This window comes from Suncus etruscus, chromosome 18, assembly GCF_024139225.1.
Source record: "Suncus etruscus isolate mSunEtr1 chromosome 18, mSunEtr1.pri.cur, whole genome shotgun sequence".
Classification (NCBI taxonomy): domain Eukaryota; kingdom Metazoa; phylum Chordata; class Mammalia; order Eulipotyphla; family Soricidae; genus Suncus; species Suncus etruscus.
In genome coordinates, this window is record NC_064865.1 from 954599 (window position 1) to 969006 (window position 14408).

General features: G+C 52.2%; 1 protein-coding gene across 2 annotated transcripts in view; it reads right to left on the minus strand.

The window, feature by feature from the left end:
* TFEB (transcription factor EB) overlaps window positions 1-14408 on the minus strand; it is a 52955-nt gene that overhangs the window by 29937 nt on the left and 8610 nt on the right. Inside the window, exon 1 of one of the 2 annotated variants that reach the window (XM_049764920.1) lies at window positions 5639-5688. The exons of the other annotated variant lie outside the window; for it this stretch is intronic. The gene's annotated coding sequence lies outside the window, so the exon portion shown is untranslated. Of the gene's footprint in view, window positions 1-5638; window positions 5689-14408 lie in introns of those variants that run through there. 2 annotated transcript variants of the gene reach the window in all.

Here is a 14408-nt window from a genome sequence, read left to right on the forward strand (position 1 = left end):
CCGGCAGGCAGCCTTTCTGCACAGGCCCGGCTCTCGCGTCTGTGTGGTTTGCTCCTGGCACTGAGAATCCACTGGATTATGCCTGTCAGGCCAGCCAGGAACAGGCTGTTGGGATGCTGGGGTACCCATCCTCTTCACAGGCACACACCCTGTCCTGCTTCCTACTTGACTGGCCTTACACCCCTCAATCCGGCCCTGGGTCAGGCTCAGCCGGTTCATAAACATAAACAAAGACACTATCCTCACCTGAACCTGTTTGTCCATCAGAAAAAGAAAGGTGGTGAAGCTTACGAAGGTTCAGAAGGCCCTTCGCTTGTCCCTGCCTCTGCTCACAACCCACCGCAGCACCCAGGCTAAGTCGAGGCACCCAGATGTCAAAAGAAAGACCTGAGGCTTTGGCTGGAGATCCCCATCTGATTTTAGCAGCTGCACCCATTTTCAGAAAAGATTTATCTGGAACCTTGATATGTAAAGCGTGAGAACAAGTAGCTCTGTGGGAGTGCATGGGCCAGCACCTGACCTCCCGTGGGGGCCGTCCCCAAACTCCCACAGTCCCCTCCATGCCCCTGGTAGTTCTGAGGAAGGGTCAGAAAGTCACAGCCTTCTCTGGTCTCTAGGGATTACAGAGTCTAGTGTGACCAAGCACCGCTGCAAACCACGTCAGCCCACGGCCACCCAAACTCTGGGCCACTTCTTCTCCGTGACTCTCTCACCGGAGAGAGAACCTCCACCTCAGGCACCCAGAAAAACCTCCTAGAGTGAGCACCTCACTTGTGCCCAGTTCAAGGCCTGATGCTCCCTACACATGGGCATGGAAGCTTCCTTCACTTCACTACCCACAATTCTCACCAATCCATGATCACCTCCTGTAGGGAAATGGGGGTTCAGGAAAGTATTTCACCCACACTGTGGAGACTGGTCCCACAAACTCTGCCTCACACTCTAGATCCCCGCTGCAGACATGCAAACACCTTCCCTCCAGCTCTTCGAAGCCAAGATGCCTGGCAGAGGGCATCCCAGGAGAATGTCTCCTCCATAGCCCACTAACACGCAATGCCACAACCCTGTTACAAAGGACTTGCAACTGAGGCACCTCATTAACAATTATTTTACTTAATCTTCACACTTGATACCCCTAGTGCCCCTATCACATCTCTCACAGAAGAAACTGAGGCACAGAGACTGACCAATTGTCCAGGCTAACACAGGAAATAGCAGGGAGATGGTCCAGAGCCTGTACACATGCCTAGAAGCCCAAATTCCCCTACAGGTCTGAGAGCTCCCCCTTTGAGAGTGTAATCAGGTACCCAAAATTGGAGTCTCTTCTCTCCTTGGATTTTTTTGTTTTTTTGTTTGGTATTTGGGTCACACCCAGCAGCGCTCAGGGGTTACTCCTTGCTCTATGCTCAGAAATTGCTCCTGGCAGGCTCGGGAGACCATATGGGATTCAAACCACCGAATGTCCTGGGTGGTTGCTTGCAAGGCAAAGGCCCTACCACTGTGCTATCTCTCTGGCCCCTTTCCTTGAATATTTTTGTTTTATTTTATTTTGCTTTGTTTTGGGGTTACATTTGGTGGTGTTCAAAGGTTACTCCTGGCTATTATAAAAATCACTCATGAAGGGCTCAGGATGAAATGCCTGGGATCGAACCCTGGTTGGCTGTGTGCCTCTCTTCCCTCCTTAGAAGCCCTGGGCATGCTAAGCACCTTCCACTCTGCAGTCAGGCCTGACCCACACACAGGGGAGTTAGCAATGGAAGGAGACCTGGAGGACCAGTCCTCATATAGATATGCAGAGGCCACCTGTTATGTGCCTGGCTGCAAGTCATGGGTGCTGCAGGAAGAAGGGGCGCCTGGTCCTCACTCTCCTTCCAGGACCCCTTCTCTAGTCCCCAGCAAGGCCTGAAGGAGTCGCCCTGCTGCCCCCACCCCCTCAAGGCCTGGCTGTCCCAGATGTTGGCAGTCCCCAGAAAGAAGCTAAAAATAGCCTCTCCAGTGAGTCAGGGCTAAGATTAACCCGGGCACACAGCCCTGGAGATGGGGTTCTGCCAGGAGGCTGCCCTCTCCCCTCTGCCCAATGCAGCCAGGCCCACCCCTGGCCTTCACTTGAGCCCCAAGTATGGATCCCCCAGCTGCCAGTGAATGGGGCCCCCTCATATCACATGTCGCTCTCCTTGGAGGTGGGAGCACCCGAGGAATATGAGAAGGGGCTGGGAAGACCATCCTTCACAAGACAGAGATGGAATGAGGGTCCCCTTCTCCAATGCCAGGGCACCCGTGCCATGCCCCCACCCCTCTGTTGCACCTGAGTACTGGTTCCCCCAGTCCACTGCCTGGCTCACTTCATAGGGGAGCAGGGACAGAGTCCAAGGCACATAGCTGTAACTTTTGGTTTTTGGGCCACACCCGGCGGTGCTCAGGGGTTACTCCTGGCTGTCTGCTCAGAAATAGCTCCTGGCAGGCACGGGGGACCATATGGGACACCGGGATTCGAACCAACCACCTTAGGTCCTGGATCGGCTGTTTGCAAGGCAAACACCGCTGTGCTATCTCTCTGGGCCCACACAGCTGTACCTTGACAGAGCCCTCCAATACTGGGGGATGATGTTAGAGGGGAACTAAGTGCTCCCCTTTATCTCTCTCTCTCTCTTGATTTTTGTTTTTTGGGCCACACCCAATAGCGATCAGGAATTACTCCTGGCTCTGTGCTCAGAAATCATTCCTGGCAGGCTCGAGGAATCATATGAGATGCCAGGGATCAAACTCGGATCAAATTTGGCCGCATGCAAGGCAAATGCCCTTCCCATTGTGCTATCACTCCGACGGTCACTGCCAGACTGCTAAGAAGCCATAGCCTGATGCACAGACAGCACAGTGGACATGACCAGTGCGTTGCGTAGAACCCCCCTTGACTGTGCCCAGTCATGGTGGAGCGAGGAGTCTCACTAGGCAGTCAAGGAGACTGAAGCTCATGGAGGTAAATGGAGCTGCCCAGGACCCAACAGGTGAGTCAAAGGCCCCTGACATCATTAGGCCCAGGATGCCCCAATCAGGGCACAGACCCCTCTGTATAACAGGACTGCTGGGAACCTGAGGGGCAAACCCAGAAAGAGGAAAGTGGCATGGCTTCAGGAAAAAAAAAAGGTGCCCAGTGCCCAGCAGACTCAGGGTCTGTTAGCAGAGAGAGACTCAGGATCTGGAGAGACCATTCCCAGACCTTCCCTCCCTCCAGGCTTCAGTTTTTCCACCTGGAAGATGAGGTTTTGCTCTTCTATGGCCTGGACATAGGCTTGGCATCAGGATTTAAGGTTCAGGTTCAATCCCCAGAACTGCGGGGAGTAGCCTGGCACATTAAGCCTGGAGAAAACATCGGTGTAGATTAACAGCAAAAAAAATTTTTTTTGGTATTTGGGCCACACCTGGTAATGCTCAGGGGTTACTTCTGGCCATGCGGTCAGAAATTGCTCCTGGTGGGCCGGAGAGATAGCATGGAGGCTAAGGCACTTGCCTTTCACGCAGAAGGTCATTGGTTTGAATCCTGGCACCCCATATGGTCCCTGTGCCTGCCAGAGGCGATTTCTGAGCGTAGAGCCAGGAGTAACCCCTGAGCGCGGCCGGGTGTGACCCAAAAACCAAAATAAATAAATAAATAAATAAATAAATAAATAAATAAATAAATAAATAAATAAATAAATGGGAAAAAAAGAAATTGCTCCTGGCTTGGGGGACAGACCATATGGGACGCCGGGGATCAAACCATGGTCCATCTCCTAGTTTAGCAAGTGCAAGGCAAACACTCTATCACTTACGCCACCTCTCTGGCCCCAGCAAAATTAATTCTGTTTGTTTGTTTTTTGGGGCCACACCTGGCCATGCTTAGGGGTTACTCCTGGCTCTGCACTCAGAAATAATTCCTGGCAGTCTTTGGGACCATATGGGATCTCGGGAATCAAACCCAGGTCCATCCCAGGTTGGCCACATGCAAGGCAAATGCCCTACTGCTGTGCTATAACTGCCCCCCAAAAAAGATTTCTTATTAAAAAAATAAACAATAGGGCCCAGAGAGATAGCACAGCGGCGTTTGCCTTGCAAGCAGCCAATCCAGGACCTAAGGTAGTTGGTTCGAATCCCGGTGTCCCATATGGTCCCCCGTGCCTGCCAGGAGCTGTTTCTGAGCTGACAGCCAGGAGTCACCCCTGAGCACCGCCGGGTGTGGCCCAAAAAACAAAACAAAAAACAACAACAACAAAAAAAAAAACAATAGGCCCTGCTTATTTATATTATATTATGTTATATTATATCATATATCATATCATATCGTATCATATCATTAGACATTGTTGGATAAGTCAACTCTACTCGGAGGAACAGTGAGAGCATCAAAGGCACCAACAGCAAAAACTCCTTGTGCTTCTCTTTTTCAACAGGGGCCACTCCTGGCAGAGCCCAGAGGTGCTTGGGCAAGTGGTGCTCAGGGACTACCAGAGCCATAATAGTCATCCTATCCAGTGGGCTCTGTGCAGTGGTCAGGGGCTATGGGCTTTTAGGATCAAACCCAGGGCCTTACTCATGCTAACCCTGGCCCTAGCACTTGAATTAGGTGTCCAACCCTGCTGTGATTTCAGTTTTTGAGTTTATTATTTTGTTTTCTGACCACAGCCTACAGTGCTCAGGGCTTACTCCTGCTCTGTGCTTAGGGATCACTGATGGTGATGTTCAGGGGACCCTATGTGGTACCCATGATCTAACCTGGGTCAGCTGTGTGTAAAGCAAGTGTCTACCCTCATACTCTCTCTCCATCCCAAGCTTCCCTCTGTCCCTCCCACCCCCCACATCTGCTTGAAGCCAATCCTTTACATGAGGTCCCTAATTCAAATACTTGCAGGGGTCCCAGAAAACAAGAAAGATCACAGCTGGTGCCAACACAGCAAAGCAATACCCTGCACCCAACCAGCTCACAATGAGCTACCAAGCTCAAATATTCCCAGTCACATCTGTCCCCACCCTGGGATTCAAGGCAACTAGCATTGTGTTCCAATGGCCCAAAGGAACAAACAGCCCAGAGATTTTTATTTGTTTGTTTTTATTTTCAGGTTATACCCAGCAGTGGTCGGGGCTCCGTGATCAGAGATCACTCCTAGTGGGGCTTCAGGATCAGATGGAGTGTGGAGAAATGAACCCAGTCAGCCATGTGCAAGGGAAGCACCCTACCCACGATACTATTGCTTTGACTCCCACAGCCCAGATGTTCAGAGCTCATCTGGTGCACAACAATCTGCGACAGGCCCTCAGGGACACATTTGAAGGGGGAGTGGCCTGGTGAGTCCCACAGTAGGTAGCTATGGATGGAGGTAAGGGGGGAGTATATTTCCTGGGCGCTGATCATGTAGCAGACCCTAGCAGACCATCCATTATTATTTCCTGCAAAGCGGCCTGGGAAAGCATTCTGATCGCCCGCCCCTACTTCACAGGACAGGAAACTCAAGGGCTAAGAGATCCACTCCCCGGGCAAATGCTAGACTAGAAAGCCCCAAGTCTCAGCCGAGGTCACAAATAGCCTGACGCTGTATTCTGCAAGCACAGAGGAGTCCGTACAGGCCCCTCAGCCCACACCATACCTCCCATGGGGGGCACTCACCCGAACTTCCCGAAGGCTGGACTCTACCTCAGTCCTCAGCAGCACTGACCTCCTGGATGGGCTCCAGTGAAGCTCCCAGCAAGCAGGGTCTCTGGAGGCTGGGTTCCCACACCCAGGCCCCACCAGGCTTCTGAGACCCCTAGCAAGGCTGCCTTTCCCCACAGTTCCCCAGACTCAAAGGCTTCTCCCTTCCACCTTCCTGTGGCCCTAGGTCATGGGTTTGGGGAGGCAGATGGGCTCATGACCTTGCCCCACTTTTGAGACAGTCACACACCCCCAACCACACCCGGCCCATGCCCTCCACTTCCCACATTCAGTCACAAGACAGACGGTGCTCCCCAGGAGACAGGCTGCCCCCGCAGTAGCAGGCCCACTGCACAGATGAAGCGACTGAAGGCCTGACTGCCTGACACCAGCAGAGACCTGAGCTATGTATGGGCTGGTGGATCAGGGATTGGGGCTGAGCCAGTGTCAGAGCTAATGTGGTGGGCAGGGGAGAACTTGCAGGAGATTTCAAGACCCAAGAGGAAGGGAGGGAAAGCTGAACCCTGAGCCCCACCCACACCCCAGTCACTACAGAGCCTGCAAGTGTGTGTGTGGGGGGGGGGTGTGGAGACATCACTAATCCCCAGTTCTCCCCTCTTCCCTTGTCTTCACACAACGGACACATACACAGTCCTGGCCCAGGCCCTGAGAGCACCCCACTGGGCATCTGGCCCCGCTATCCTAAATGGACAAGGATTCCACCACAGCCTCCAGTGGGCTTCCTGTTTCAGTCCCATTTCTGAACCATTTCCCCAGGTCTTGTCTCCTCTCATTGTTCCCACACACCGCCATAAACATGTCAGCACATGGAGAACTCTCCCTGACCTCCTCCCACCTTCCCTGCTGGCCCCCACTGGGCCCACCCCACACACATACACACATACACACACACACACACACACATATACAAACTCACCAGCCATCCCTGAGACCTGACACACACACCCTATTGGTGTCTGAGTCCACACAGGAAGGAAAGCATCTCTAAGGAAGGCCACAAAATATGTGGCCAAGGGCTGGAGAGATAGCACAGCGGTAGGGCGTTTGCCTTGCACGTGGCTGGTTCGATTCCCGGTGTTCCATATGGTCCCCCCAGACTGCCAGGATTGATTTCTGAGTGCTGAGCCAGGAGTAACCTCTCTGCACTGCCGGGTGTGACCCAAAAACAAAAAAATCAAAACAAATAAACAAAAACCCTACAAATATGTTGCCATGACTCCCAGAAAAACAGGCTAACATTTCAAATTTTTGATCTTCTGAGCACCATCAAGTCCCAAAATGTACACAATTGAACAATTGAGCATGGCACATATACTTCAATAAAAAATAGTTGTACCGGGGCCAGAGCGATGGCGCAAGCAGTAGGTCATTGGTCTTGCATGCACTGACCTAGGACGGACTGAGGTTCGCTCCCCCGGTGTTCCATATGGTCCCCCAAGCCAGGAGCAATCTCTGAGTGCATAGCCAGGAGTAACCCCTGAGCATCACCGGGGGTGGCCCAAAAACCAAAAAAAAAAAAAAAGAAAGAAAGAAAAAAGTTGTACCAAGAATACCTGATCATACCAGACATTACTATAGATGTTTTCTAGTCTATTATCGTTTAAAAAATGTTGGTGGATGGGTGCACAGTGATAGTACTGCTGGCAGACACTTTCCTCGCACACAGTCGACCTGGGTTCGAGCTCCAGTAGTTGGAGCTCCTTAGCCTCATAGGAGTGATCCCTGAGCATGGTTAAGTGTGACACAAAAACAAAATAGGGGGGCCGGGCGGTGGCGCTGGAGGTAAGGTGCCTGCCTTGCCTGCGCTAGCCTAGGATGGACCGCGGTTCGATCCCCCGGCACCCCATATGGTCCCCCAAGAAGCCAGGAGCAACTTCTGAGCGCATAGCCAGGAGTAACTCCTGAGCGTCACAGGGTGTGGCCCAAAAACAAAAAAAAAAAAAAAAATAGAACAAAAGATTGGAGGAAGGGGTTGCTCTAGAGAAGTCCCTGTTTCCCCTTGGACATGTCTCTGTCTGTCTGTCTCCTCATACTTCATTAAGTAAATTTCTTTCAATCAAACTAGTTTGCCTCACTAAAAAAAAAAAATGTATAGGAGTTAAGGCACTTACTTTGCATGCGGCCAATCTAGATTTGATCCCTAGCAGTACATACAGTCCCCTGAGCACCGTCAGGAATAAATCTTAAACACCACCGGATGCGGCCCCAAAACAAAAAGTTCAGGGACAGGAGAGCAAGTGCAGAGGTCAAGGGGCTACTTAGCATCCTGCAACCTCAGTCCAACTCTCTAGCACCACTCACGGTCCCTCAAGCACCTTCAGGGGCTCCCTGAGCACAGAGCCAGAAACAATCCTTGAGCACTGCCTGGTGAGGCTCACCTTCCCCCTGAAACGTTTGCAGGCCACGGAGATAGCCCAACAGATAGTGTATCTGCCATCACAAGGACCCGAATCCAATGCTAGGTGCCGCATGGCCCCTATCCCTGCAGCATCTCTCGGGTGCCCTCGCAGTCCCCAAGCACTGAGCCATCTTGTCTGCTTGGCTAACTATTCCCAGGACTGACTCTCAGGCCCTGTCAGCACCACCTGGGAGGCATCCCCCACAAACGGCTCATAAGCTAGGCCCAATAATCAATGCAACCAATATCCAATGCACTAGGGTCCAAACGTTGCCCCCAAGGGTCCCCTCCCTCCCTTTCAGCTCAGCCTGCCTAGGAGCAGCCACCTGGCACCAGGGCTGTGCTCAGCATCTCCACTGTGGGTACCTGGTTTTGCCACGCCCCAGGGAGGCAGCACTGTCACTCCCCCATTCCTAGCCGGAAAGAGGGCCAAGGTAACCAGGCCTAGCAAGCTACTCAGGCGGAACTCACAGGCAGGTCTGTCTGTGTAGCCCAGGTGTCACGGCTGTGCCCTGGGCCAGCGGCCACAGCCCCCATCCCCCTCCACCAAGGAAGTCTGCTCCAGTCCCAGCTCCTCAAAAGCCTTCCCCCCACAGGCCCTCTCGAATCCCAGCATTCCATTTCACTGCTTTCATTTAACCTTGAGGAGGAAAGCTAAGGAACAGGGTTGTCTTTCTACACTTCTTCCATTAAGGCCAGGCTTCCAAGAACCTCTCCAGGACATAGAGACTAACTACTTTAAATCTGCTGATGTTGATTAGAAATGGGCACAAGGCCAGAACCATAGTACAGCAGGTAGGGTATTTGCCTTGCATGTGGTCCCGGAGAGTGCAGGAGTGATTCCTGAGTACAGAGTGAGGAGTAAGCCCTGGCACCCAGGGTGTGGGCCAAAAGACAAACAAACTAATAGAAGTGGAGCACAAAGATGGGCCTACCTAGCTACCACCCCCACAAACACCTCCGAGGGCATGTAGAGGGGACTGGGTTTGGGGGGCACTGGTGTACCATCCTGTGGTCATGGCTCTGAGGCCATAAAATAACTTGAGCTGGGGCCGGGTAGGTGGCGCTGGAGGTAAGGTGTCTGCCTTGCAAGCGCTAGCCAAGGAAGGACCGCGGTTCGATCCCCCGGCGTCCCATATGGTCCCCCCAAGCCAGGGGCGATTTCTGAGCACATAGCCAGGATTAACCCTTGAGCGTCAAACGGGTGTGGCCCAAAAACAAAACAAAAAAAAAAATAACTTGAGCTGATTTTTTAATCAGAGGTGATGTCTGGATGAATGGCTACAATGAGCACATTTTGCAATGCATAGCTTTTCAAAGCAGGGTTTGAAGCAGGACACAGCAACTCTCAGCTCCAGAGACATACAGAGACATAAACATTGGGCTTAGCTTGTTAGGACAGTGTTTGCCAAGGTCAAACGCACCCCCCTTTACAGAGGGGGGGGGCACATGCCCCACTATTTGAGAACCACTTTCCTAGGGTGACCAGATACCTTTTTATTTTTATTGTTTTTTGGGGGGACCATTCCTGGCAATCCTCAGGGCTTACTCCTGGCTCTGCATTCAGGAATTACACCGGGCAGTGTTCAGATGACCATCTGGATGCCAGACCATCTTGGCCATGTGCAAATGCCCTATCTGCTATGCTACTACTCTGGCCCATGACTAGACATCTTCTGGGAGCAACAGGATTCTCCAGCATGGCCATATACCTGACGTGGCAAAGGCCTGGGAAACGTGCACCAAGGCAGCTCTAGATCCAAGCCCACCCGCAATGCCTACCTTCAAATACAGGAATCTCAAGGTTTTCCTTCTGGAAGAGCACAGAGATCAACTGCCATTCAGGGCAGAGCATTCTCTGAACGAATGCCCATGACACCATGGAAGTCAGTTAAAGTCAGGATGGGGTCTGGAGAGCTATACAGTGAGGAGGTGCATTGTTCATGGCCAAGCCTGGTTCCATCCTCAACCATGCATATGGCTCCACCGTTAGGTATGAGCCACCAGGTCTGATGGCTGACCGAAACTAGGTAGAACCCCTGAGCACAAAGACAGGAGTAAACCCCAGGCACTGCTGGGTGTGGCCCCCAAACCAAAAAGCCTCAGATGACCCCAGGTCACTGAAGTGTCATCCTCACATCCTAGAGAGGGAAACAGGTTCCAAGAGCCTAAGCAACTTCCCAGAACTGGAAAGCTAGCAGGCCAGAGGCAGCATGGAGTCCCAGTGGAGTACTGCTGGAGGCTCTGTCCTGGGAAATGGCACATGACAAAGAGCCCCCAATCTTCCTCTTCAGAGAGGCGGGAAACAGGGTGCTCTCAGAAGCCACTAACCTGTCCGCCGCAGTACATATCCTCAGTGGTGGAGCTGGGGCCAGCTTCCCAGGAGCCGGACTTTACAGGCAGCTTCCCTGCCACACTTCGGGGCCCCTCAGGACTCCCCTCCCTTTGCCCACTGCTGGGACACCACACACCCCACACATGCATGTATACACACGGGCCAATGCCTTCCTACCTGGGAGTGGGCACAGCCCTGGGAGTCGGTCCCGAAGAAGGCTGGGAACCTCACAGGCCAGGGGCCCAGGGCCCTGCCTCTGGCCCTGCACTGCCGTTTCCTCATTTCCCCCAGTGCTGCCTTTCACCCAGACCCTGCACCTCAGCCTCAGAGGAAGTTGCACAACCCCCGGGGAGCCTTGAGTAGAGCTGAGGATTAGTCACCCAGCACAGAGAACTGAACCTCGCAAATGACCACCTGCTGGAAAGATGTCCCCCAATGGGGTGCTTCCTAGTTCCCATCTTTTTTGTTTGTTTGTTTTTTGGGTCACACCCAGCAGAGCTCAGGGGTTACTCATGGCTCTGTACTCAGAAATCACCCCCGGCAGGCTTGGGGGACTATATGGGATGCCGGGAATTGAACTACCATCCGTCCTGGGTCAGTCGTGTGCAAGGCAAACACCCTAACGTTGTGCTATCGCTCAGTGTTCCCATCTTACCAGTGCCCCAGCCTCACAATAGGCTCCAGGCTTCACAGTGCCCAGTGAAGCCTCTGTTGGACCCCATCCCCAGGACAGCCTGCCAATCTCAGACCCCACCCTCAGGCTGGCTCGCCGTCTCAGCCTCCATCTCAGTACAACCCCATCTTGGACCCCATCCCCGGGATGGGAGCAGAGGAATAGGTCTTGCAGCCTCCAGAGGATCTTCCTCACACACAGCTAGGCAAACCCTGACAAGCACCCCACCTCAAAATTGTGCTTCTGAGAAAACACCTCACATAACAGCCTTCCCAACTGCACACACCTGCTACTGGACCTGGGGCCTGCCCAGGCTCTCCTGGCAGAATTCAGATTGTCCTGCAGTTCCAACCCGACATACGGACTCCAATCGGACTCCCACTGATTAGGTGTTTCTGGAAGATTTGGGGGTGGGGACACAGGAAAGGCAGCTCTGTGAGGCCAGCGAACCCCAAACAGAAGGTCAGAGGGGCCCAGTGAATCCTGACCTGAACTTTGGCCCCACCATAGATCCTCCCTGGGCCAGCAGACTCAGACTCTGGAAGGACACAGCGGCATAAACGGAGCTGAACTGCGTGAGCAGTGCGTGCCCCCCCCCATGGGGACCTCTAACTCCCTCCCCTCAGCACCCCATGGCACTGGGGCCTCAGATAAGGATGAGGATAAGCTCTGTTTTATCTCATACAACCTTGCACACCCACCTACCAGGACAAAGTCAGGCTGACTGGGGCCCCAGACTCCTCCGGAGGATCCCATATTTCTGCAGCCCTCATCAAAAGGCTATTGTCCCCATAGACTCACTTATACACACACACACACACACACACACACACACACACACACACACACACACCTTAAAAAGTGCCTGCGCGGGGGGGGGGGGGTGGGGGGGGGAGCCTTCTTCTTGCCACTGTCCACAGCCCCACCCAAAGGGGAAGGGCAGCAAACCCACCAGCCTAGCTCTCAATGAAAAAAAACAGAATCAGGGCTCAAGGTATAATTGGCCAGGAGGATAGTACAGCAGAATGGGGTGCCTGCCTTGCACTGGCCAATGAGTGTTCAATCCCCAGCGTCTCCTATGGTCCCCCAACCCATCCAGGGGTGATCCTTGAGTGCAGAGCCAAAAGGAACCCCTGAGCACAGCCAGAGGTGACCCAAAAACAATTGAAAAATAACCATGCTGGGGCAGGAGAGATAGCATGGAGGAAAGGCATTTGCCTTGCATGCAGAAGGTTGGTGGTTCAAATCCCGGCATCCCATATGGTCCCCTGAGCCTGCCAGGAGCAATTTCTGAGCGCAGAGCCAGAAGTTAACCCCTGAGTGATGCTGGGTGTGACCCAAAAACCAAAAAAGAAAAAGGAAAAGAAAAAGAAAAAGAACCATGCTCACTAATGCAGTTATTATGTCTGCATTCAACCAGCTCCATAAACTCACTCTCGTCTTGAAAGAGAGGTAAATCAAGCCATAAAAAATCATGGGTGCACCAACCACACAGCTGAAAGCTGGCAATCTCGAGAGGTGAGGACAGCCCATCCTGCCCAAGCTATACCTACTGTATCCATCACCCTTAACTGCTACTTTGCCAGTGGCCCTTCTTGTTTTGTTTTTGTTTTTTTTTTTGTTTTTGGGTCACACCCAGCGGTGCTCAGGGGATACTCCTGGCTGTCTGCCCAGAAATAGCTCCTGGCAGGCACGGGGGACCCTATGGGACACCGGGATTCGAACCAACCACCTTAGATCATGGATCGGCTGCTTGCAAGGCAAATGCCGCTGTGCTATCTCTCCGGGCCCTTTTTTTGTTTTGTTTTGTTTTGTTTTTGTTTTTTTTGTTTTTGGGTCACACCCGGCGGTGCTCAGGGGATACTCCTAGCTGTCTGCCCAGAAATAGCACCTGGCAGGCAGCCAGTGGCCCTTCTTCATCATTCATCTGTGGCTCTCTGTAAAGACACCTATCACTAGGACTTTTTTTTTCTTTTTGGGTCACACCTGACATTGTTCAGGGGTTACTCCTGGCTCTACGCTTAGAAATCACTCCTGGCAGGCACTGGGGACCATATGGGATGCTGGGATTCAAACTACCGTTCATTCTGTATTGGCTGCATGCAAGGCAAATGCCTTACCGCTGTGCTATGTATCCAGCCCCTCACTAGGACATTTTGTTGTTGTTGTTGTTTGGGTTTTAGGCCACACCTAGTGGCACTCAGAGGTTACTCCTGGGTCTGTGCTCAGAAATCACTCCTAGCAGGCTTGGGGGACCTTGTGATACTAGGACATTTTTTGAGTGAGTGTGGCCACCCTCTCCCTTACCCCCACTTTCTTGCACTTCCAGAAGCCCAGCAGTTGAAAATAAGCTTCACAAAAACTGCAGCATCGAAATAGTGCTTAGGATTTGGGACCCACTCAGCTGCATTTGTGGCTGTGCGACAACTCATTTTTATTTTATTACTGTCATCCCCACAGGAACACACCAATTTGGATGCCAGTGTGTTTCTGAAGCCACCTAATGTGCAGAAACAAAAGAAGTAGCAGACAATCAACTAGCAACAAGAGCTTACTGAACCTTCTGACAATGACTTAACTTCATTGTGAGGTACAATGATTTTCACACATTTTCTTCCTTCCTTTCTTCTTTTTTCAGTAATTTCATTCCCACTTACCTGAAAATGTATATTGTGATCAACGGTGTCAACTCTAATCCATGGTCTTTAAATAAGTTCTATTTAAAAAAGCAACTCAAGGTATCTTTATGTTGAAATCACAGTAAATTGGTTGTTCCAGCTCAACGCAATTGATACAAGACCTGAGAGCAGCTTCCTCCAGTATTAGGTGTCTGTCATCATGTCCCCTTTCCCCCAGACAACCGAACTGATCATCTGACATGGACACCCAGGTCCACGAGAGGCAAAAATCTCCCTTGAAGGAAAAGAGTTCTAGGAGCTCCTGATCTGCGGCACTTAGCTGCCCATCAGAAATAGAAGGTGTGGGTCAGAGCGATAGCATGGAGGTAGGGCATTCGCCTTGCATGAAGAAGGACAGTGGTTCAAATCCCAGCATCCCATATGGTCCCCCAAGCCTGCCAGGTGAGATTTCTGAGCCTAGAGCTAGGAGGAACTGAGCACTGCTTGGTGTGATCCAAAAAACAGAAAAAGAAAAAGAAGGTGGGGCCGGAGAGATAGCATGGAGGTAAGGCGTTTGCCTTTCATGCAGGAGGTCATCGGTTCGAATCCCGGCGCCCCATATGGTCCCCTGTGCCTGCCAGGAGCAATTTCTGAGCCTGGAGCCAGGAATAACCCCTGAGCACTGCCAGGTGTGACCCAAA